This window comes from Protopterus annectens, chromosome 1.part2 (assembly GCF_019279795.1).
Source record: "Protopterus annectens isolate FY-2018-M chromosome 1.part2, PAN1.0, whole genome shotgun sequence".
Taxonomy (NCBI): domain Eukaryota; kingdom Metazoa; phylum Chordata; order Ceratodontiformes; family Protopteridae; genus Protopterus; species Protopterus annectens.
Window position 1 is genome coordinate 85,993,016 of NC_056727.1, and position 24,437 is coordinate 86,017,452.

Consider the following 24,437-nt stretch of genomic DNA (forward strand, 5'->3'; position numbering starts at 1 on the left):
ATGGATGCTACCCTTTTGCTTAGTATGCTAAGTACAATGATGTCATAGAATACTTCTTTACTGACTTGTATTTACATAAGAAGTAAAATGAATGCATATTTCACCAAAAATATATTATTTTTCATTTGCCATATGATGTAGACAACATGCCATAGAGTGGAAGAAGTAATGTGGTGTGATCAAATTTAGCACATTGATGTACTAAACCCCCTAATGATAGAAGAAACATATTCAGTGATATTTGCAACCAAATATGTTGTGAAAGGGTGACTAAGATATCGCTTCTCACGTATAAGTATATGTGTTTGCATTCTTAGTGGATTGACAAACCATCTAGGCTTGGTTCTCTTTCATAGACTTATTGCTTATAAGGATACACTACAGGTTCCCTGTACCCTGTTGTAGGATAAAATTGGCAACAGAAAAGAAATATATGAATACATAAACTCCTAAATGATGAGTTATAATACTGAGGTGTTATGAAGTAATGACTAAAGTGAAAAAAATGTTTATATCAAAATATTGAACTGTGCAGAAGTTATGTATCTAACAAATTAAAGGCTACATATAACGTTGATGTTTGTCAATATTTTGATTTTCATCATGATCATATTATTAACTAAAAAGAGAGAATCCTCAATAACTGTCCAGAAAGTTATTTTACAAACCAACTGTAGAATCACTCTTTATAACAGGGTCAGTGATTGTACTAGTGGAGCTCATGTGCTTCACAGTGCCATCTACTGCACAGTGAAAATTCAGGCTGTTAACAAATGAAGTTATTGCCCTAACTAAAATACCCTTTGAAACATTAAAAGTTAGTCTTCCATTGAACTGAATTATAAGTTTATTTCAGTCTGCAATTTGCTTTAAAGAGATAAGGTATGCCTGAGGATTGAAGGACAAAAAGAGATGGTTTACCTATTCCAAACAGTAAATGCATGTTTTGGTGACCTGAATGGGTGAGGTAGAGCTAATGATGGGAGATTTTGCCCTTTGCAAGGATAAAGAGCATATTCTTTTTGTATTGCACAATACATTGGACATGATTCAGAAGCAAACAGCATAACATGTAAAATTGCCAGATATGCAGAGGTGCAGAAGTAGTGGTGATTCAGAGACACACAGACATGATCACACAAGTTTGTGAAAAAGTATAGCCAGTAGAGTATGTAAATGACCATATGACATAATAGAAATTATCATCATGATAATGAATGTTATATTGAATGAGGATAAATAGCATGGCAGAAAATATAGAAGTGCATAAAACTATGCAATGAGCCACAACCACCAGTGTAGATGTACGCCATAAAAACATGATGAAAAGAGGCAGGCTGACCTAATATGCTAGAGGCAATACCAATATCAGCAGAAATATATATGCTTGAGCCTATCCTCTTCTCCACTAGCCAAGATGGTGAAAATCTTTGTTCTCCACATCACTGAGGGATTAAGAGACAACTATCATGTAGACAGAGACACCACACAAGAGTTGGTCCAGCTGTGTCACCTGCACATGCATTTCAAGGGATGTGGGGAATACCCATTACTGTGGGCAATGAATTCTGTGTAGCATTGGCAATCCTTGTTGTAGGGGCTTTTCAGTGAATAAGTGGGGACATGCTGGGTGTATCCCAGGGATTTGGCATTACACCAGTTTTTTGATGTCATGCCATAACATGTGGAGTAACTTATATGGTTTCCTTATACTGCAGAACACAACACAATGCTGGCATTCAATGAAAAAGCTCAGGTTCCTGAGGTACTTGGTGCCACTGACTGCATCAATATTGCCATCAAAGCCCCAAATGGGACACACAAACAACAGAATATCAGTCATAAGGGATTCTAGTCAATCAACTGCCAAGTGGTCTACAAGGCAAAGCCTGTAATATGCCACATATCAGTCTGCTGCTTAGACAGGGCCTACAATTCTTACATCTGGCACATATGCAGTGAATATCAGTGATCTTTTTGGGGGGGTGATTTCCCTCATTGACACTATATTGCCATTTCAGAATATATCCTGGAGCAATGGTCAGTATTTCTAGGTTCATAGGTTCATAGGGAAGTACTAGGTTGTCTGCCCGACGGCATCTATAAGCCTAGCCAAAATGTGTTGGCTTTCACCTCCCCCTTAGATTAGTTCCATGTGCCTCAGTCCAGCAGAGCCATTACTTCCCTGTGCCTCTGTCCGGCAGAGCCACTGCAGTGATTGTGTGATACTTTGTCACATTTGTAGAATGAAGTTTGCTACACTTTCAGAACAGAATTTATTTCTTTTTTTCTTTTTTTTTTAATTTTGGTCCTATTCCCATTGCATTTCCAGAGATATTTTGTTACTAAATGAAATTTAAAATATGCTACTTCATATATTTTCGAGTTGCTGATCTCACCTAGTAGGGAAACATGACACAGTTATGCAGAATTTCCAGCAATGAAGTTGACATACTAAAACTTCTTTTTGGAAAAGTATGCATAATATGACATATTTAAGAAAAACAAATAGTCCCTCCACATATAGTCCCCAGATTTTAATGATGCATTTTCATGATGACCTTTTCCATTGATTGCCATTGGCAAAAGCTTTCTGTATATTATATTATATTATATTATATTATATTATATTATATTATATTATATTATATTATATTATATTATATTATTTCTTCAGTTCAAAAACTTATAAACAAGTCATGTCATATACCTGTTCTTCAAAAACTTTTCAGACTGGACTTACTTACAGAATGGTTGATTGCTTTCTTTATAAATTAATCCAAGGTTTAGTGACATTGGATTTAATTGTGATGGATAGGTGTTACAGAGGGGCATCTCTTTCTAATGGGGGTTGTAAGGGACTATCCCTGAAAGAGTAAAGTTATATAGAAAAGCCACTCAGCAGAACTGCTTAAAACATTAAAGAAAGTTCTGTTTGATTGGAAATGCCCTTTGAAGAATTGATACTCACTTAACCAGGGTAGATTCTTAAATCTTTGAATGTGATTATTGGCATGTGCTCACATAGAGCTCACAAGCCTAAGAGATGGTCTATAGCTCAGCTGTAGTTTCAGTAGGGCAAAGAGCAAAGCACAGACTTAACTCTTAAATTTCATATATTTTAACTAGAACTTTACAAATGATATATAGCAATTCATTGAGAGAATGCTTGCTACCACCTGATTTGCTGACAGTGTTAACATTAATAGTCATTTGTATGCAAAAAAAGTGCCAAACAGCTCATCTCTTATGCTTTCAGAAATATCTGTTTGCCTTATACATTATTTAGATATATTTCTTATTCTGGATGCTTTATGTACTTCTTTGATGTGTATTAGATGATAAATCATCATTTTTAGTTAAACCACTTTATTGCAGTACATTTTGATATACTAATTCACTGCTTTAGATTTAATGTACTCCTGTTATGTAATAAAGTTTGCTTTAAAATGTTGTACTCTTTGTGTATAATATTGTAATCTGATAAAGTATGTAGAAATATTTCTGTTAACACTGGTCCATGTGACGGCCTGCCTACCCCACTAAGAAATTTTAAAAAATAAATAAACCATACCTGTTGTTTGTACAAAGAATCACAATTATTTTATCATTTGAAAACTGAGGAAATGAGCTTACCTTTGTTGGCCCTTTTCAGCCATCACCTATGCATATGGACAATGATAAAAAGCGCTGACTATAAAAATGCTGGGATTTTAGTGTAGCCAGCCAAACAGCAGGCGTTGTGTAGGTGGGAGGCAGATTGCTTGATAGAAACCCACCTGGGCATGAGATTTACCTAAAGACAGTCATTGGAGATCAAGAAAAAGAAGAGACCATTGATGTATAAGACAACACAATCCTTTAGTCAGTGTTACCATTTTAGGGGGCAAGTACTGAACGTGGATTCAGAAAGCGTGGGAAAGAGATAAATATGAACAGTGAACAGTGATTAAGAATTCAAGAAATGGATGCGTGACCATGGGAAATGAGCAGTGGACATGAATACAATTTGTAGGAGGGGAGTTGTAATGGGCAACAAAGAAATATTAATTCAGAAGGCGGCCAAGATGAACATAGTATGGGACAAAACTTACAGAGTATTTATATGATGGGTTTATATCTTGACATGTTATTGTGTAATTGTTTTTCAAATGGGGATTTCACAGTCACAGTTTATTTTCAAATGCTCCACCTGAATCTCTTTTTGAAGAGAAACATGAAACGACTATTGACTTGTTTTTGATGAGATGTCCAACAGAAGATATTTTACAAATTTGTTGCAAAAATTCTGACCTTTAAAAAAGTATGGAGAAATTATAACCAGATTAAATACAGACTGATAGCACTGGAAGTTATTAGAATTTTTGGATAAAACATTTAAAATACTCATCTCAAGAGTTTATCATGAAGCTGAAGTTGTTACTTAAATCTGTTTTAATGAATGTTGGCTAATGTTGATGGAGCCATACCTCAACATATTGCATTAGTATACTACTATTATGTTTATGGTACTCATCTTTACTTCTCCTTTCCTCTGGACCAAATGGTGTGTAGATTCCCTTGCAGATGCTTTGGAGGTTGTATATGGCTGTCTGCACAGTGCTTGCCATGGTAATGTCTTCTTGCTTCCATCTAAAGGGAAATCTCCAAGATCAGGCACGTAATACCTGAAGAGGATCTGTATACTCATTCCTGCTTTGGTCTGCTTCAGTTTGACTATTGTAATGTCCGTTACCTGGGACACCTTAACACTGAACTAGATCATTTACAGCTACTACTAAACTCTACTACTAGACTCTTTACTGGAACACCATGTTACCATAGTAAATAAACTTATTACACTAGGGTTGTGGAATCTGAAACCAAGTTCTATTCAGTTTTGTATTGTTTTTGAGAACATAGTTTTGATTTATTTTCCCTTAGTCAAACTTAGGTTCCTCTTATCCAAAAGCGATTAATGTGCCACAGTGTCCTCCTTGGGACACTTAAGAGCTGTTGCTGGCTACTTATCCATGCTTGAAAACATTAGGTATTTAATATTTTGATTAAACAACTTGTAGCATCTGCTATCTTGGTGACTTCAGAAATGGTTTACTCTGGGATATTTAACAAATCATCCAGGTGTTGTATTTTATTGTTATTTTTTTTCACATTTTTAATATTCATTTTAATTGGTTTGTTGTTGTAGTCTAATTTGTTTTACTGTTTAGTAATGTTCAAGCACTTTAATAAAGTTAAAGCTAAAGTGAACTTTAAGCTATGAACGGAATGCACTATGGAGAATTAGCTGCTCTGATGGTATAGAGCAGTAAAGCCCTGACTACGCCCCAGGTGACACTTGTTTATTTAGCAGCTCCAGTGATTGAGAGAGTGACAGGGTGAAATGAGTGCTACTATCCTGGCAGTGGGTGAGAAGATGTGCAGGCATCTCCTGTATCAATGTCTAATGGAGGCTGGTGATGGGATGCTGGAAGGCATCTCTATAAGAGGGGAAGTATGGCGGAGACATGGCTGAGTTGCCATGAAGGTAGGACAAAACACCACACATCTGCATTGCATGCCCACCCCTCAGACATACCATAAAGTTGGTGGAAGGAAGGGATGGAGTAAAAAAAATGTAGTATGTAAAAATATGCTCCCACCCAAATGGTGTTTGAAAGTCTGACCCTAATCCCAGGATGTTCTTAGGATCCTTGTTGGTGCCTGAAAATTAAAAAAATTCACTCCTTCAGTTTTACAAGCCTGGGGAGTGAGATACTATGTGGGATTTTAATATGTGGCACAGAAGTATTTAGTTTAATTCATTGAACTCTCATCTTTCTTACTTCACTGCCACCTATACTGCCCAAACCTCAGTTTATACATCAGTCTAGCAGTCACTGCCCAACTCCTTTTTATCTTGTACCCAGATTGATAGGTAATTCCACTCTATTGACTATCCAAAAGGGCACACAGCCTTTTACTCCTTATGTGAGTCCAGGGAAGCATTCTACTAGCCCTTACCTTACAGATGGCTTGTCTTCACCCACTGTTACTGGCATCAACTGACTGTCTTACTACAACTATATAGAGTACTGATCTGATGGCCTTGACTCAACACCACATTGCATCTGGATTCCTAACAACAGAGAACTAGGTGTGGGGATAATCCTAATCACTGCAACCCTGCATACATCTCCCCCATGAAAATCCATCTACTAGTGGATATTTTTATCCCAACAGCTACTGTGCAGTGATAACTGAACTGTTTGCTGTTCTTATGTTTGTTCTTGATCTGATTTGTTAGTTCACTTGCTGTTTGTGACTTTTGTTAATTTAGTTTTGCTTAAATGAGTAAGACGTACCACTGTCAGGCATTAATATGGAATATGGGATGGAATATAAGGCAGTTAAATTCTTGTGTAAAAATGCACTGCATATATCATAAATTGGTTAGGGAGAACATTCATGTGGCCTTACAAGGCACTAAGTTGAAAGAAATTAAACTACCACCACTACTAAAGAAATTTAGAGGATGCTATGCTGCTGCCTGTGGCAAAGGAGCCTCAGAAGGGTTACTAATCATAGCAAGTCCTGTGGCAAACTAGGTTAAATCAGTTGTAAAGACAAATGTGGAAGGCAGGTGCACGGTGCTTAAGATCATGGTATGTAGGCCTGCATGATAATACAAACTTTTATAATCCCCATACTGAGGTTAGTAAGCCCCTTACCACATTTCATAAAGCAGCTGTAGATTTGCGGGTATGTCCTTTTGATTATTGGTGGACATTTTAAGATGGTATTGAATTTCCCTTTGGATGGAATACCCATGTGCAGTGCTAGGTTATGTAAGTACAGAACTCAAATAGAAGAGTGGATGTGGGAGATCCACTTAGTTGACATTTGGGAGAAGCAAACTAAGGGTAGAAAGACTTAAAATACTTTGCCCCTCAAACCAGGGCAGCAAGGATTGACTTTTTCTCCTTAACTAGCAGTAGGTTCATGGGATAAAGGTGTTTAGCATTCAGCCAGATGCCTTTTCAGATCATAGCAAAGTTATTCTTCAATGGGATAGACACCCATGATTAGCTACCACAAAATGACAAGCTCAGTCCACTATTATGAGTCTACCAGGGCTGTGGTTGGGAAATCAAACACTGGATTATACAATTCTGAAATGACTTCTGCTCTTAAGTAGTTAACACCTGGACACTCTGGGATATTTTTAGGTTTAACATAATGAGTTTTGCGAAGTACATGCAACACGAGAAAATCTGTATCATAGATAAGGAAAAGGGAGCAGATGAAGCTAAACTAGCTGCCCTGCAGCATCAATACAAACAAACAGCCTGCCAGCGGGGAGATATTCTAAGGGAAATAGATGACATCAGAAAAGACATAAGAAGCTAGTAGCTATGCTAGCCAACAACAAAAATGAGATAGGATTAAGTTACATAATTAGACAAAGTTAATGCAGTCCATAAAGCTTCTACCTGCTCGGCTGACCAACTGCAAGATGAAGCAGTCAGTATTATCCTTACAGTAGTTATCAGGGCAATTGCATACTCTGTGAATGGTATAAATACGTAATTGAGAGAAACGTATAAAGCAATATATCACCATCCTCCCTGTACACATTAGAGTCTATGGGAACACTTTTCTAAAGATCCTAAAGACGAGAAAGTCACCAGGCCAGAGGCCATTCCAATCAGTATTACAAGGTAATAAAAGATCTTATAGCACCAAGACTGTTAAGGATCCTTGCACACTGCTTAGTTTTACTGGAGTAATGCTGATTCACCAGAGAGACCTATATTCTCACATTCTTCAATGATAATATTCTATCCACAGCAGTCAATGATAATTCTTTCCATGGCCTTGCAGATGAGGCTGGTTAAACATATGAGTCTGTAGTTTCCAGGGTCAGTTATCAGCCTATCTCTTTAATGTAAGTCAAGGCTTAGGTGTAAGCCAAAATATTGGCAAACAGGTGTGATACTTATAGCCACAGCATGGTGAGCACTTTGCCTCAAGGATTCATTCCTAACAGACAAGGTATTTTAGGTCTCATTGGATTATTCTATAACATCCAAGGGTTACTGGGAAGGAGCCAGCAGCTACAAGGAGTTCTTTTTATTACTGGGAAGGAGCCAGCAGCTACAAGGAGTTCTTTTTATTGATTTTAATAGAGTTTTTGACTTCCTTTATGGGGATTACTTAGATGCAGGTGACAGCGGTGTCCCCTCTTACCATTACTGTTTACTTTGGTAGTTGATGGGTTGAGCCTTTATTTAAACTAGAACTATTCCCACTATAATATTCTATCCACAGCAGGCAATAAATTAGTGGAGATCTGTTATGCAGATGATTGCGCCCTATGGATATAAGATCTACAAAAACTCTTGCGAGGGGTATTGCAGGTCTTTCAACAGTTTGGGGAGGTTTTAAGTCTTAATGCAAACTGGAGAAAGACGATGGTGTTACCTGCTGAATTATGTAACTCAAAGCCTAGAATCCCCCCTTTACAGATCTGAGCATGCAGTGATAAATAGAAGTGGAGTGGTTGAGGATAAAGCTTTGTCAAATGTTTTGGGCCTTTGCTTTAACAAATATAACACACTTATAATTTTTATTTCAAGACAAACTTTGGTATTGAGGGTGTTGTCAATGTCTAAAATTCCCATTGCTGGTAAAAATCTGTGCAGTAAGGATGTCTTTTCTAGCCAAATTTCTGTTTTTAGTGAGATGCATACCCTGCTTTGATAAGGGTCTGATTACTGGCAATTTGCAAAAATGTATAACCATTTCCGCCAGCAAAGAGTAATGGGGGATTGGGCCTGCTGGACCTAAATCCCTACTCACAAGCTGTTGATTTAAAGCATTTCATCCAAGACTTGTTTTGATATGGGTGGAGCTGGCCTGTCTCAAATCGAAAGTGTTCAAACCCTGGGGTAAAGAAACAAGGAGGTTATGGGAATCCAGGGGTGTGGGAAAAGAAATTCATATAACTCTTAATGACGACCTCACACTTACTGGGCATAAGTGATATTTGTGAATGAATCTGGCTCATGGAGCACAATAATGGACAGCAAACCAATATACCAGTATGCATGGATCAGGTGGGCATATTGTTTTGGATAGATCTTTTCCCTGATACCTACAAAACCATAGATTCATAGGTCCATAAGAGGTTACTAGGCTAGCAGTCCTAGAACCTTTACAAGCCTAGCCATGTTAGTCCCAAGTATCTCCATTTGTTTTTTTTTTTTTGGGGTCATTTTCAAAACACATTTATGAACAGAGCAGGTTTGAGATCAACACTGCCTACCACTGTCCATGAGGGACATGGGTGTCACCCTAGGGATGAATTTGTGGTCTCCCATCCAGTTATCTAGGTTGTATTTGAGTAGGGTCAGTGAGTAGCTTTGTTTTACATGAATAGGAGGTCTATTCAAGAGAAGTGGCAGTCACTGGGAGACATATCTGTCTCTTCAGCATGATCTGTTAATGTCACAAGTTAGGTTGAGATCCCTAGAGCAAGTGACTCTTGACCCATTTGACTTCCAGATGTGCAGCATTTCTGTCACCTCTCAGCAGCCTATAAGATACAGAGTAAAGTGAGAGGGCTTTCAGCCTGTCCACATAGGTCATGGTTTAGAGTCCCTATATTTACTTAGTGAGAAACCTCTGAGGTTTCTGCATCTGTTGCAGGTGTCTGTGAGGTACGTGCAAAAGAGTGCATTATACTCTATTAGTGGTCTGATGAGAGTCGAGTAGACTGAAGTTATAACATCCCTTGACCTGGATGCTATACCCTTGCTTTTGAGGTGCACTATGTAAAAGGCTTTCCTTACCACTGTGGAAACTTGTTGGTCAAAGTTCAGATTGCTATCAACCTGTGTCCCAAGTTTCACACCACTGGGTTAGAACTCCGGGGGTGCTGTCAATATTGTAATCTGCAGGGAATTCCATTTTGCCACAGGGAATAAATGCATTTTTTGTTTGCATTTAGTTTTAGACCATGGCTTTGGCACCAGTCATTTGTTTGTGTTAGCCTTTCTTGTAATATGCCCTCCTTCCAATATGTTGACATTGTTGGAGACTCAATGGTTGCTTCCTGTTTGCAATCATCAGCAAACTTGGTGAGCCAAAGGCCATCTACTTTGGCCTGGACATCTGAGAAATAGATGCCAAACAGTAAGGGGCCAAGCACAGACCCCTGTGGTACTCCACTGGTGATGGGTCTACTGGTGGAGGTGGAGTCACCAATTTTAACAGAGTCTGTTCTGTCATTGAGCCAATTGGCTATCCATCTAGTAACATAATGGGAATGCCTATCTGGGAGAGTTTCTTACTCATGCCAGAGTGGAGAATTGTGGCAAAAGCCTTGGTAAGGCTGTGATAGGCTGTGTGCACTGTCTTGCCTTCATCCATGGCTTTGGCAACATTCTCAAAGAAGTCTACCAGGTTTAATAAACGTGATCTACCCTTAATGAAGCCAAACTGAGCTGGCTCCAGTGTTTGGAGGTCACCTATGTCCTTGTTGATAAGGTCAATGATAATTCTTTCCATGGCCTTGCAGATGAGGCTGGTTAAACATATGAGTCTGTAGTTTCCAGGGTCAGTATATGGCCCCTTTTTGTACAGGGGGATTACTGTTGCTGTTCTCCATTCTGCAGAAACATAGACATTTCTCAAGTTAGGATTAAAGAAAACAGCAAGTTGGTCTGCTAGGTTTGGATTGTTTAGCAAACAACCTGGGACATTATCTGATCCCATTGAGGCCATGTTTTTGGCCTTGGTGAGTGCACAGATGACTTGTTCTCTAGAGATACTAGGCAGAGGACTGGCGTCAGTTATGCCATGGGATATAGTAGGTGAGGATAGGGGGAGAAGTTTCCACTTAACCTGTCAGCTAGCAGGTTGGCAATATCTTCTAGTGTAGTATGAGTGATCCCATCTACAACCAGTTGGGAACATAGCTGGGCATTCTCTTTTAGACTTTGGATGTAGTTAAAGAATGCCTTATGATTATCCTTGGCTAGGGATGCGATTTTAGTTTTGTAATTTGCTTTAGTAGACTTTACAAGATTTCTGATTTTCCTGTTTAGGCTTAGAAGGGAACTTTTCCTCTGCAGAGTGATATCCTTCCTGCTTCTAGACAACAGTTTCTTCATCTTGTTATATAATCTGCTTATACCTGAAGTCTACCACGGTGGCTTGTTTTTACTGGAAGACCTGTTTTTTATCCGGTCATATACAGCAGACTCTGTGCAGTCACTTAAGTGTTTGTACAGGGCATTTGCATACACTACTACATAGCGATCATTGTTCTCTGTGATTGTGGGTGGTATGAAGCTTTTTATACTTTGATGTTTTTTGAAGTATACTGCGTGTATTTGCTTTTTTACTAACTGTATCAATGTAATGTAATTACAAATGTATATATTTTATTACTACCTTTTACACTATGTAACTTAGATTGTATTTGCTTTGCTTTTGGAGCTTTTCTCCCCGGGCCTCCACTGAAAATGGGTACTTTCTGGCCCAGTGGACTTCCCCGGTAATCAAACTGGAAATAAATAAAATAAAATAAATAAATATACTCTCAGTTAGTACCCTGTAATTAGCTTTGATGAAGTTTTTTTATAATTTTTTTCATATGAGAATGTCAGTTCCAGTAGTTACTTCAAACAAGACTGGTTTGTGGTCTGACCTAACCAAGGAGGGCACCACACATGGGAAAGTATAGTGACCCACCACGTTGGTGAATACTATGTCCAGAACATTACAGCCACTAATGGGATGCAGACGGATTCACTTTATATCCATGAAATACTGAAATGTCAAAATTCAGTATTTCAAGCCTATAAAGTTGAAACCTAAAAACAATGAAAACTCAGAAGCACGAAATTCAAAATCTCGCACACCGGAGATTTTGAATTAGCGCTTCTACTCCACTCACACACACCTTCCTCCCCACACACAAACACAAGCTCTCTACTACATAAAAGCAGGGGGGCAAGCAGCCCTGCACCCCCCCATGTGGGGGGCTGTGCCCCCCCCACACCCCTACTTAAATATTCTAACTCCGAGGTCGCACTATATACAAACACACACAAAACACCACCACACAAGCTACATTCTCCTCGCACACACACACACCACAGTAACAAAACACACCACAGCCCCTACCCAAAACCCTTAGCATATACACACTTACCTTAATCCATAATCACAGCGAAACATGAGAAGCACTAATTCAAAACCTCCGGTATTTGAGGTTTTGAATTTCGCGCTTCTGTGGTTTTGCTCTTTTCAGGATTCCACTTTATGGGCTCAAAATACTGAATTTCGATATTTCAGTATTTCGAGCTTCTAAAGTGAATCCAGGTGCAGACTACCTGTTCTAGAACATTTGTGTTAACAAAGTCCAGGAACCTCCGGGTGATCATGTTTTTACTCATGTATGTCCCCAGTCTATGGAATGATAGTTGAAATTTTCCATGACTAAGGTGTTGGGCTGTATGGTGAGGCATTCTAGTAAATCGAGGTAGGTGGTGTGCATATCCTGGTTCATAATGGGGATCTATAACTAGCAATGATGTGGTATGGTACTTTCCCAATAGTTAATTGGACATGGAGTAGTTTGAGAAAGTCATGCTGTTTGACCAGTTTCGAAGTCTATTTGGTTTTAATAGAGATAGATATAACTCCACCTTTGGTTCCTTCATGCTCATTTTAAGGTCAGAACATGTGGAAGGCATTGTAGCCTTGCATGGACAGGGTGATCTCAGTGGATTTGAACCATTTGTCAGTAACTGCACAGATGTCAGTATCTTTCAGGGTGAGGAGTGCTTCCTGGGAGTGCAGTTTCATGTTTAAACTCCTAGCATTAAGGAGCATGAGCCTGAGTTTGTCTCAATTAGATTTTGTTACAGTGGAAAATTTGTTGTTTTGACATTGCCTAAAAGAGGCATTATGAGGGAGGCAAGGGTCTTTGCCAGTATCTGAAAGCCTAGGGAGGACAGGTGTAGACAATCTCTAGCAAAGCAGCAAGGTTTGTCAACCATATTCTCCCAGGCTGATAGATACTGAATCCCCCTGGAATGACACCTGAAGCTGAACCAATTGCTGAAGTCAATATTTTTTTTGTTTATATTGTGGCATCATCTTGAGTGAGGGTAGGATACTACTTAGGGCTAGGGACATACCTGTCGGGGCTACGTAATCAGAGAGTTCCATCATGTCTTTCTTCATATAGTCCAGAGAGGTACATTTCAAGTCATCTACTCCAACATGGACTAAGGCAGAGTAATAACAGTTGTTGTTGAGTGACTGGAGTGCATTCATGATTTGTTGAATCCTGTCTCCTGATAGGCAGTTGGCCATGACCTTCTCCTTGTCCAGTCTAGTGAGGGGAACATCTATGTGTCTCACTATGGAGCCACCTATGACCAAGACATTTGATGTGTTTTGCCTTAGAGGCTTATTTGTTGAGACACAGATGTATATGTTTCTTTATGCTGAGTGATGAGTGTGCATGGTGTGCATTTAGGAGGCCTTTGTTCTTTTGGTAGGCTTTTAGTGAGTACATCCACATATGTGGGTTTATGTGTCATAACCTTATTTTATGTGAGAGGTGAAGCATGTGTGCTGACAACCTGTTTGATGTCTAGTTTGTTTTTACGTGAGAGAATTGACTCCAATTCCACAGTGTATTTGCGTCTCTCACATAGGGTGTTAGTTTTCTTTAGTAGTAAATGGTTGTCAGTATACATGAAGCAATTGCTGCACTGCCTCAAAATGCCTATATCAATCAAGTTGGCAGGAGAAATGGTGGGAAACTGCCCATCCATTGTAGCAGGATTCTTCTGAATGTGGTTCATAGGTTCATACTAGGCTATCTGCCCTAGGGCATTTATAAGCCTAGCCAGAGTGTGTTTGGCTTTCGCCACCCATTTTAAAATAATTTTGCTATGCCCTTTTTCGAGGTTAGTATACTGTGCCTCTGTCTAACAGTGACACAGAAGTGATACCCGGGATAAACCTATGATCTCCCATCCACTCATCAAGATTCCTCTTGAAGAGAGTCAATGAGGGACTCTGCCTAACCTGGACTGGGATTTTATTCCAGAGTGAAGGGAGCCTCTGGGTTATGAATCTGTCCCTCCAGCATGTCCTATTTATTTCAGTGCTGAGGTTCAAGTCTCTCGAGCGTGTAGCTCGATGGGATTTGGATTTTCTGAGGTGCAGCATGTCCATTAATTCCGGGTTGGACATGGCTTTATACGTCAGGCACAGATCGCCTCTGAGCAGGCGGTATGCCACTGAGTAGAGCTGGAGTTTCTTTAACCGGGCAGCATGCGGCATCTGTTTGAGCCCTTTGATCCTCTTGATGAGGTACTTTTGGGGTCTTTCCAGTTGCTGCAGGTGTCTGGTAAGGTACATCCCAAAAGGGGCATTGTACTCAATTATGGGCCTGATGAGGGATGAGTAAAGAGGCACGATGACCTCCCCTGATCTAGATGTGAATCCCTTCATGATTAGGTGGGCTATATAAAATGTTTTTCTAACCACTTTGGCCACGTGCTTGTCAAATGAGAGATTGCTATCAACTTGGGTCCCCAGGCCCCTAATTACTTCTTCTGTACTTAATGGATTACCACCTATGTGGTAATTTGTGGGCACTTTGTTTTTGCCAAAGGGGATGACTATACACTTTTTGGCATTTAGCTTGAGGCCATGGCTCTGGCACCAGTTGTCTGTTTCTATGAGGCCCTTTTGGAGGATGCTTGTGTCGGCTGGAGTGTCGATTATGGCGCCCAGTTTGCAGTCATCTGCAAACTTGGTCAGCCACAGTCCTTCCGTGTTGGCCTGTACCTCCGAGTAATATATACCGAACAAGAGAGGTCCCAGGACTGAGCCTTGTGGGACGCCACTTGTAACTGGTTTGGAGTCTGACATGGCTCCAGCAATTCTAACCATGTGGGTTCTGTCCTTGAGCCAGTTTGCAACCCATCTAGTGACATAGGGGTTTATATTTAAGCTGGTGAGCTTATCTATAATGCCTGAGTGGGGTATTGTATCGAAGGCTTTTGTGAGGTCCAGGTAGGCTGTGTGGACCACCTTCCCCTCGTCAATGGCCTTAGTGACTGTTTCAAAGAAATCAACCAGGTTTAAGAGGCAGGATCTGCCCTTAACAAAGCCAGACTGGGTAGGATCCAGTGTCTGTAGGTCCCCAATATCTTTATTTATGAGGTCCATGATGATCCTTTCCATAGCTTTGCAGACCAAGCTAGTCAGGCTTATGGGGCGATAGTTTCCAGGATCCGTTGAGGCACCCCCTTTGTGGAGAGGGACCACTGTTGCTGTACGCCACTCTTTGGGTACATATCCTGTAGTAAGGCTGAGATTGAACAGTAGTTTTATGTTTGGGTTTAGCTCTTCTTGAAGTTCATGTAGGACGCAGCCCGGGACACCATCTGGTCCCATTGATGCTGTGTTTTTTGCTTTGGAGAGGGCAGCCCTTACCTGAGCATCTGAGATGTCAGGGGGGCAGCACTCTGCTGGGATAGATATTTGCCCTTTTGGTAGGGAGGGGGGGGAGTTTGCGCTGAACCTGTCAGCTAGGATGTTGGCAATGTCTGTGGGTTTGGTGTATTTTTTGTCATTTTGGACTAATTCTGAGAATATCTGGGAATTCCCACCCAGGTTCCTAACATAACTAAAGAAAGCCTTGTGATTATCCTTAGTGTCCTGTGCACTTTTTCTCTCAAAGCTGGCCTTAGACGATTTTATGAGTGCCCGTAGTTTTTTGCTAATACTGATCAGAGATGCCTTCCCTTTTTGGGATTTTGCTCTATCATGTATATTGTATAGTTTGTTTATGGCTGGGGTCCACCAGACAGGACGTCTGCCTTTGGAGGACTAGGTCTTGGTTTTATTTGGGATCGCATGATCCATGCATTCCTGAAGGTGTTCATAGAATGCATTTATAAAGGATTCTGCGGTCTGGGCCATATTTTCCACAGGCCCGGGGGCTTTGAAGGATCCCACCTCGGTTTTGAGGAGTGTGAAATTTGCATTAGAGAAGTTTTTCACTGTGGTTTTCAGGGCAGGGGGTGGAGTCGGGATGTGAATATCCAGTGAGATTAGTTTATGGTCTGATCTTACCAATGAGGGATACACTTCTGGTCTGGAGCATAGAGTCCCCATGTTGGTGATGATCAGGTCCAGTATGTTTTCCCCTCTTGTGGGAGTGGTAACAAGTTGTTCCATAGCATTTGAGTTTATAAATTCTAGGAACCTTTGGGCTAGGGTGTTGGAGCTAGAGTAATGCTCCCAGTCTATGTTTGGGTAGTTGAAGTCACCCAATATAATGGTGTTTGGAGAGACCTTCATATTTTCCAGTGTTCTCAGGAAGGCTGAATGGGGTTCCTGGGTTTGGGAGGGTGGTCTGTAGCATGCTATAAACTGGAAGGCAGTTTTACCCACTGTTAGTTGCACATGGATAGTCTCTGATGCTTCGTGCTTTGCCACCAACCTGGAGGTGTGGGTATCTTTGACAAATATTGATACTCCCCCTCCTTTTGTGGTTCAGTCCAAGTTTTGGGGCCGAAGAGCATGGTATGAGGTATAACCTGGTAGTGCTGGGGTGCTCTCGGGAGCCTTGAACCAGGTTTCTGTTACTGCACAGATATTGATGTTCTCCATGCTAAGGAGAGTTTTGAGTGCGTGCATCTTGAGGTTTAGACTTCTGGCATTGAGTAGCATTACTCTTAGTTTCTTATCCCTTGTGATACCTATGGAGGTGGGTTTGTCTTTTGAGCCTTGCCTAAAAAAGGCACTATGGGGGTAGCAAGAGCCTTTGACAATATCCGAAAGACCATGGTATGTTTGAAGGAAGTAGGCTAGCTGGACTTAGTCACAAACAGCAAAAATGAAGCAGCAATTCAATTAAATAGTTAACAAAGTGCAGTGCTGGCTTAAAATATATTTAGTTTTCATTTTTGTTTTTCAGTGGATGCCTTAGATTTCAGTACAGATGCACTCCAGACCTCTAGGTAAAGTTGCCAAACATTGAGCAGCTCAAGTAAACTGAGAGCAACCCACACAAACGTGAGGCAAATTTAAACAGTTTTAACACAAATACTAATGGAAAACCCCATGACTGAGCCTTTTTCCAGCAATCCCCAATTTGGAATGGTCCTGAGCTACACTTTTCTGCCACAACGGTACAGGCAGACCCTCTTAATGTAAGAAGGCTGGTCTAAGAGCACAGTGATACCAAACAGTCTAGATTCAGGAGGTCTGAATCTAGCCTATGCTATGTAAGACAGGAAAACACAATTTCTAGATGAGAAGGATTAAGGGAGAGTCACTTAATGGTCAAAGAGAGACTATTTATTAGTATACTATCACATGACCTGCAGTGGTACCACTCTCTGCACAAACTGGTAGTTCTATGAGCATCTGTAAACAGTAGGATACTATGGAGAGAACTTCCTATAGATGGTTTTAAATTGGAGAGGATTACTCATATGCAAGCACAGGGAACCAGATTTGTGCATCAACCAGTAGTTTCCTCCTTGGATGTGTTGAATTTAGCTCTCTGCTCCCCCAGAGTACAAATAAACCTTCCAATGTAAAATAAATGGGCTTTGATTTCAAGTGCAATAACACATGACTTACAACAAAAGTATGAATTCCTGCAATATCAGGAATCCTTTGAAATAAGTTCACTAACCCTGAGAAATGTTCACAACACACAAAAACTTTGCAAAACTTAGAAATAAGTTGGCAGAGTCACTCAGAACAGTTTTTGCAGTATCAAAGGAGGTAAAGAAATATCAGAATGTTGTTAAGGCAACCTAAGAACAGTACAGTAACAAATAAATGAAGTTTCTTTACCAAGTGAAGGCTGAAAGTCAATGATAAATTCAATCAAATAAATAAATGCAGCAGGGAACTGTCAAATATCACAGAAACAGAGCAAGTATGAAAAAAAACAAGAAAAAAGAAAACAAAATACTCATAGCAGCTTTGTAGGCCATATGGTTTTAGAAGCAGTCCAAGTCTTTCACAGGTGTCCAAGGTAGGCACAAGGAAGCTCTGAATAAATGTACACACTCTTAGAAAAATATAAGGCTTATATATGAGCAAGGCGAAAGGCTTTTATAAAGCTAAATGCTCAGGCCATTCACATGAACACAGACTAAGCTATCAACCAGTAGTTCCCACCTTGGTTGGGTTGAATTTATCTCTCTGCTCACACCAGAGTTTAAAAGAACCCTTCCAATGTAAAACAAACTGGCATTGAGGTCAAGTGCAGTAACAAATCTTTTACAACAGAAGTAAGAATTCTTGCAGTATCGGGAATCCTTGGAAATATGTTCATTAATCCTGACAAATGTTCACAGCATCAAAAACTTTGCAAAAATTAGAAATATTTTGGCAGACTCACTCAGAACAGCTTTTGCAGTATCAGATGAGGTTAGGAAATATGAGAAATTGTCAAAACAATCTAAGAGCAGTACAGAAGCAAACAGATGGAGTTTCTTAAACAAGTGCAGGCCGATAAACAAGGATAAATTCAATCATATAAATAAACGTAGCACAGATGCATGTCACTGAAACAGAGCAAGTACAAAAAATATGCTTATATCAGCTTTGTAGGCTAGAAGATTTTAGAATCACTCCAAGTCTTGTAATAACAGGTGTCCAAGCCAGACACAAGGAAGCTCTGAATCAATATGCACAGTCTTACAAAAATGTAAGACTTGTATATGAGCAGGATGAAAGACTTTTTTAAGGTTAAACCCACCTTGTCAATCAGATGAAAACATACTAAGCTATCGACCAGTATTTCCCACCTTGGACAGGTTGAATTTAGCTCTCTGCTCACATCTGAGTGCAAAAGAACCCTTCCAATTTAAAACAAAGTGGCTTTGAGCTCAAGTGCAGTAACACATGTTCTACAACAGAAGTCCAGCAATATCAGGAGTCCTTGGAAATAAGTTAATTAACCATCACAAATGTTCACAGCACAAAAAACTTTGCAAAACTTAAAAATATTTTGACAGACTGACTCAGAAATACCTTTTGCTGTATCAGAGGTGGTTAGCAAATCCTAGAATATTGTTAATACAACCTAAGACCAGTACAGTAACAAAAAACTGGAGTTTCTTTAACACGTGCAGGCTGAAACACAGGAAGGAATTCAATCAAATAAATGAATGTAGCACAGAAGTGTTACATATCACTGAAACAGTTAGAACAAGTGCAACAATTATGCATATATCAGCTTTATAGCCAGATGATTTTAGAAGCGATCCATTTCTTGTGAGCACAGGTGTCAAAGCCAGGACAAGGAAGCTCTGAATAAATTACTGCACTCTTACAAAAAAATGTTAAGACTTTTATATGAGCAGGATGAAAGAGTTTTATAAAGTTAAAAACTCATGCCAATCAGATAAAAGCACAAAAAGCTATTGACCAGTAGTTCCCAACTTGGGTGGATTGAAACTAACTCTCTACTCCCATCAGAGTTCAAAACAACCCTTCCAATGTAAAACAAACTGGCTTTGAGCTCAAGTGCAGTGACAAATGTTTTACAACAGAAGAATTCCTGCAATATCAGGAACCCTTGGAAATAAATTCTCTAAACCTGAGTAATGCTGACAACACACAAAAACTTTGAAAAACTTAGACTTTTTTGGCAGACTGACTCAGAACAGCATTTGCAGTATCAGTGGAGGTTAGGAAATATAGGAGTATTGCTAAGAGGAGTACAGCAACAAATAGACGGAGTTTCCTTAACTAGCACTGGCTGAAAAATAGGGATACATTCAACCAAATAAATAAATGCAGCAAAAAAGTGTTGAATATCTCTCAAGCAGTTAGTGCAAGTACAAAAATAATGCTTATATCAGCTTTGTAGGCCAGATGATTTTAGATGAAATCCAAGTCTTGAAGTCACAGGTGTCCAAGCCAGACACAAGGATGGTCTGAATAAATGAGCAAGCTCGTTCAAAATAAGACTTTTATATGAGCAGGATGAGAGACATTTTTTAAGTTAAATCCTCAGGCCAATCAGATGAAAACACACTAAGCTATTGCTCACTGGTTCCCACCCTGGATGAGTTAAATTTGCTCTCTCCTCTCTTCAGAGGGCAAAAGAACCTTCCAATGTAAAACAAACTGGCTTTGAGCTCAAGTGCAGTAACAAATGTTTTACAACAGATGTAAGAATTTCTGCAATATTAGAAGTCCTGGGAAATAAGTTCACTAACCCTGAGAAGCCTTTGACATGGTCAACCACCAACTACTCATACACACACTTAAAACAATTCCCCTAGATGTCCAAGCTATCCACTGGTTCAAATCTTATCTGAGTGGTAGACAACAGTCTATACTATGGCAGAGCAAACTATTTTCCCTTCTATCTATCATCCTTGAGGTCCCTCAGGGCTCTATATTAGGACCCCTATTATTTACTATCTTTATTAATGACCTGTACACAGTCACCCCAATAGCCACCTGCATTCAATATGCAGATGACTCCACTTTGATTTGCTCTGCCACCTCCCCTTTAAGTCTGCAGACTCTATCTCAAAATGTTTTTAATACTGTTGAAAATTGGCTATGTAATTGACATCTCCTATTAAATCCCAACAAAATGAAGCTACTGCTTTTCTCCCCCACTCGTAAAGCCTCCACTCCAACCTTTACTATAAAATCTAACAATGGCACTGTCATTGTACCAGATCCCTGTACCAAACTCTTTGGTGTAACAGTTGATAATAATCTCAAGTTTCATATGCATATTAATCAAACTATTAAAAAAGTTAATAAGAAATTTGGCTCACTATACAAGATCAAACTTTTCCTCACTCCACTAGCTAGGACGGTAATTGACCGTACACATCTACTTTCCACACTCCTTTATGCATCGCCTCTCTTCACGAACTTGAATGTCTGACCTTAATAAATTCTCTAGCTGCTTTAATCGTATTGCTAGATTTGTCAGTGGAGCAGCATACAGAACACACCACTGTCTGAACCTAAATAATCTAGGGTGGCTAGAATTTCCTGTTCAATTTCAGTACAATCAGCTAATAGTAGCACATAAAATTCTCTACCAACCTGAAAACACACCCGTACTTACAAAAATGATCACCCCTTACAGCAACCTCAAGACACTTCACTCATCCAACAAATTACTAATCCAAACCCTCAAAAGCAACAACTCATCTGGAGACTCTATATGCCAACTCTGTTGGCAAAATATGGAACTCACTTCCTGCTGACCATATTTCAGAACCCGTTCTAAACGAATTAAAAAAAATCTAAAGCAGTACTTTAAAAGGCAATGGCTATGTCCTTGCTCTAATCCTGACTAACTCTGGCAATATAAACTTCTGCTAAAGAGGTATTTTGGCCACCCCTACATTGCTTCTTAACTGTTACTCTATAACAAATCAGATTTACATATGACAGAATGAATGACTTTTATCCAATGTATTGTATCTGTAGCAGTGCTTTAACTTATTTAATGTAACAGTTTTTCTGTATGTATGTTTGTATGGAGCTTTTCTCCCCAGGCATCCGCTGAAAATGGACAAGTATCCAGTCAGACCATCCCAGTCAACAAATGTAAAATAAATAAATAAATAAAACTAGGGCAGTAAAAAACAGATGGAGTTGATTTAACAAGTGCAGGCTGAAAACAGGGATAAATTCAACAGAGTAAATAAATGCAGCACTGAGGTGTTAAATATGACTGAAACAGTTAGAGCCAGTGCAAATAAATATACTTAAATCATCTCTGTAGACCATATGATTTTAGAAGCAATCCAAGTGTTGTTATCACAGATGTGTGATCACAGATATCCAGCCTGGGCACAAGGAAGCTCTGAATAAATGAGTGCATTATTATAAAAATGTAAGACTTTTATATGAGCAGGTTGGAAGACTTTTATGAAGTAAAAACTCATGCCAATCAGATAAAGCCACAAAAAACTATCAACCAGTAGTTCTCACCTTGGATGGGTTAAAATTAGCTCTCTGCTTCCACCAGAGTGGAAAAGAACCCTTCCAATGTAAGGAAACTGGCTTTGAGCTCAAGTGCAGTAACAAATGTTTTAAAACAAAAGTCCTGCAATATCAGGAGTCCTTGGAAATAAGTTCACTAACCCTCACAAATGTTCATGGCAGACAAAAACTGCAAAACTTAGAAGTATTTTAGCAGACTGACTCAGAACAGCTTTTGCCATATAAGAGGTGGTTAGCAAATTTCAGAATATTCTTAAATCAACCTAAGAGCAGTACAGTAATACATTAACAAGTGCAGGCTCAAAAACAGGGTTAAATTCAACCAAATAAATGAATGCAGCAAAGAAGTGTTAAATATCGCTGAAATAGTTAGAGCAAGTACAAAAACATATGCTTATATCAGTTTGTAGTCCAGATGATTTTAAGAGCAATACATTTCTTGTGATCACAGGTGTCCAAACCAGGCACAAGGAAGCTCGGAATAAATGAACACACTCTTACAAAAATGTAAGGTTGTATATAGCAGGATGAAAAACTGTTATAAAGTTAAAACCTCAAGTAAATCACATAAAAACACAAAATGCTATCGACCAGTAGTGCCAACCTTGGATGGGATGAAACTAACTCTTTGCTTCAATCAGAGTGCAAAAAGAGTGCAAAAAAAAAAAAGGGGGTGGGAGATTGGCCTAATGGTTAAGGTGTTTACCTTACACACACAAAGTGCAGGGTTTGATTCTCACATGGGGTAACTGGCTAGGCTTAAAATGGCCTGAAAGGGCAGGTAGCCTAGTGCTAACCTATGAACCTATGAACCTGTAAAACAACCCTTCCAATGTAAAACAAACTGGCTTTAAGCTCAGGTGCAGTAACAAATGTTTTACAACACAAGTGATGCAATATCTGGAGTCCTTGGAAAAAGTACATCAACCCACACAAATGTTCACAGCACAAAAAAACTTTCGAAAATTTAGAAATATTTTGCTAGATTGACTCTGAACAGCTTTTGCCATATCAGAGGTAATTAGCAAATCCCAGAATATTGTTAAAACAACCTAAGACCTGTACAGCAACAAACAAATGGAGTTTTGTTAACAAGTGCAGACTAAAAATCAGGAATTAATTCAATCAAATAAATAAATGCAGCACAGAAGTGTTACATATCACTGAAACACTTAGGACAAATACAAAAAAAAATGCTTATATCAGCTTTATAGGCCAGATGATTTTAGAATCAATCAATTTCTTGTGATCACAGGTGTCCAAGCCAGGCATAAGGAAGCTCTGAATAAATGAGTGTACTTTTACAGAAATGTAAGACTTCTATATGAGCAGGATGAAAAATTGTATAAAGTTAAAAACTCACACCAATCAGATAAAAACACAAAACGCTAATGACCAGTAGTTCCAACCTTGGATGCGATGAAACTAACTCTCTGCTTGGATTAGAGTGCAAAACAACCATTCCTATATATAACAAACTGGCTTAAGCTCAAGTGCAGTAACAAATGTTTTACATCAGAAGTAAGAATTCCTGTGATATCAGAAATCCTTGGAAATAAGTTCACTTATCCTGAGTAATGCTGACAACACAAAAAACTTTGTAATACTTAGAAATATTTTGACAGACTGACTCGGAACACATTTGCAGTATCACAGGTTATGAAATATAAGAAATATTGCAGAAAGAACCTAGGATGAGTACAGCAACAAATAGGTGGAGTTTCATACATTAATAGGTTCATAGGTAGGTATTAGGTTAACAACCCAAGGGCCTAAGTAAGTCTAGCCAACAAGGTTCCCTGACTTATGCCACCCAAGAAAGTTATTTTCCTGTGCCACTGTCAAGCAGAGCCACAGAAGTGATCCCGGGGTGTATTTCCTATTTCCCATCCACTCATCAAGATTTTTCTTGAAGAGTGCTAATGAGGAACTTTAACAAGTGCTAGTGGAAAAAACAGTGCTAGTGGAAAAACGGGGTTAAATTCAACCAAATAAATAAATGCAGCAAAGAAGTGTTAAATATCACTGAAACAGTTAGAACAAGTACAAAAACATATGCTTATATCGGTTTGTAGGACAGATGAGTATAAAAGCAATACATTTCTTGTGATCACAGATGTCCAACCTGGGCATGAGCAGGATGGAAGACTTTTATAAAGTAAAAACTCATGTCAATCAGATAAACACAAAAAGCTATCGACCAGTAGTTCCCACCTTGGATGGGTAAAGATTATCTCTCTGCTTCCACCAGAGTGCAAAAGAACCCTTCCAATGTAAGGAAACTGGCTTTGAGCTCAAGTGCAGTAACAAATGTTTTACAACAGAAGTCCTGCAATATCAGGAGTCCTTGGAAATAAGTTCACTAACCCTCACAAATGTACACAGCAGACACAAACTGAAAA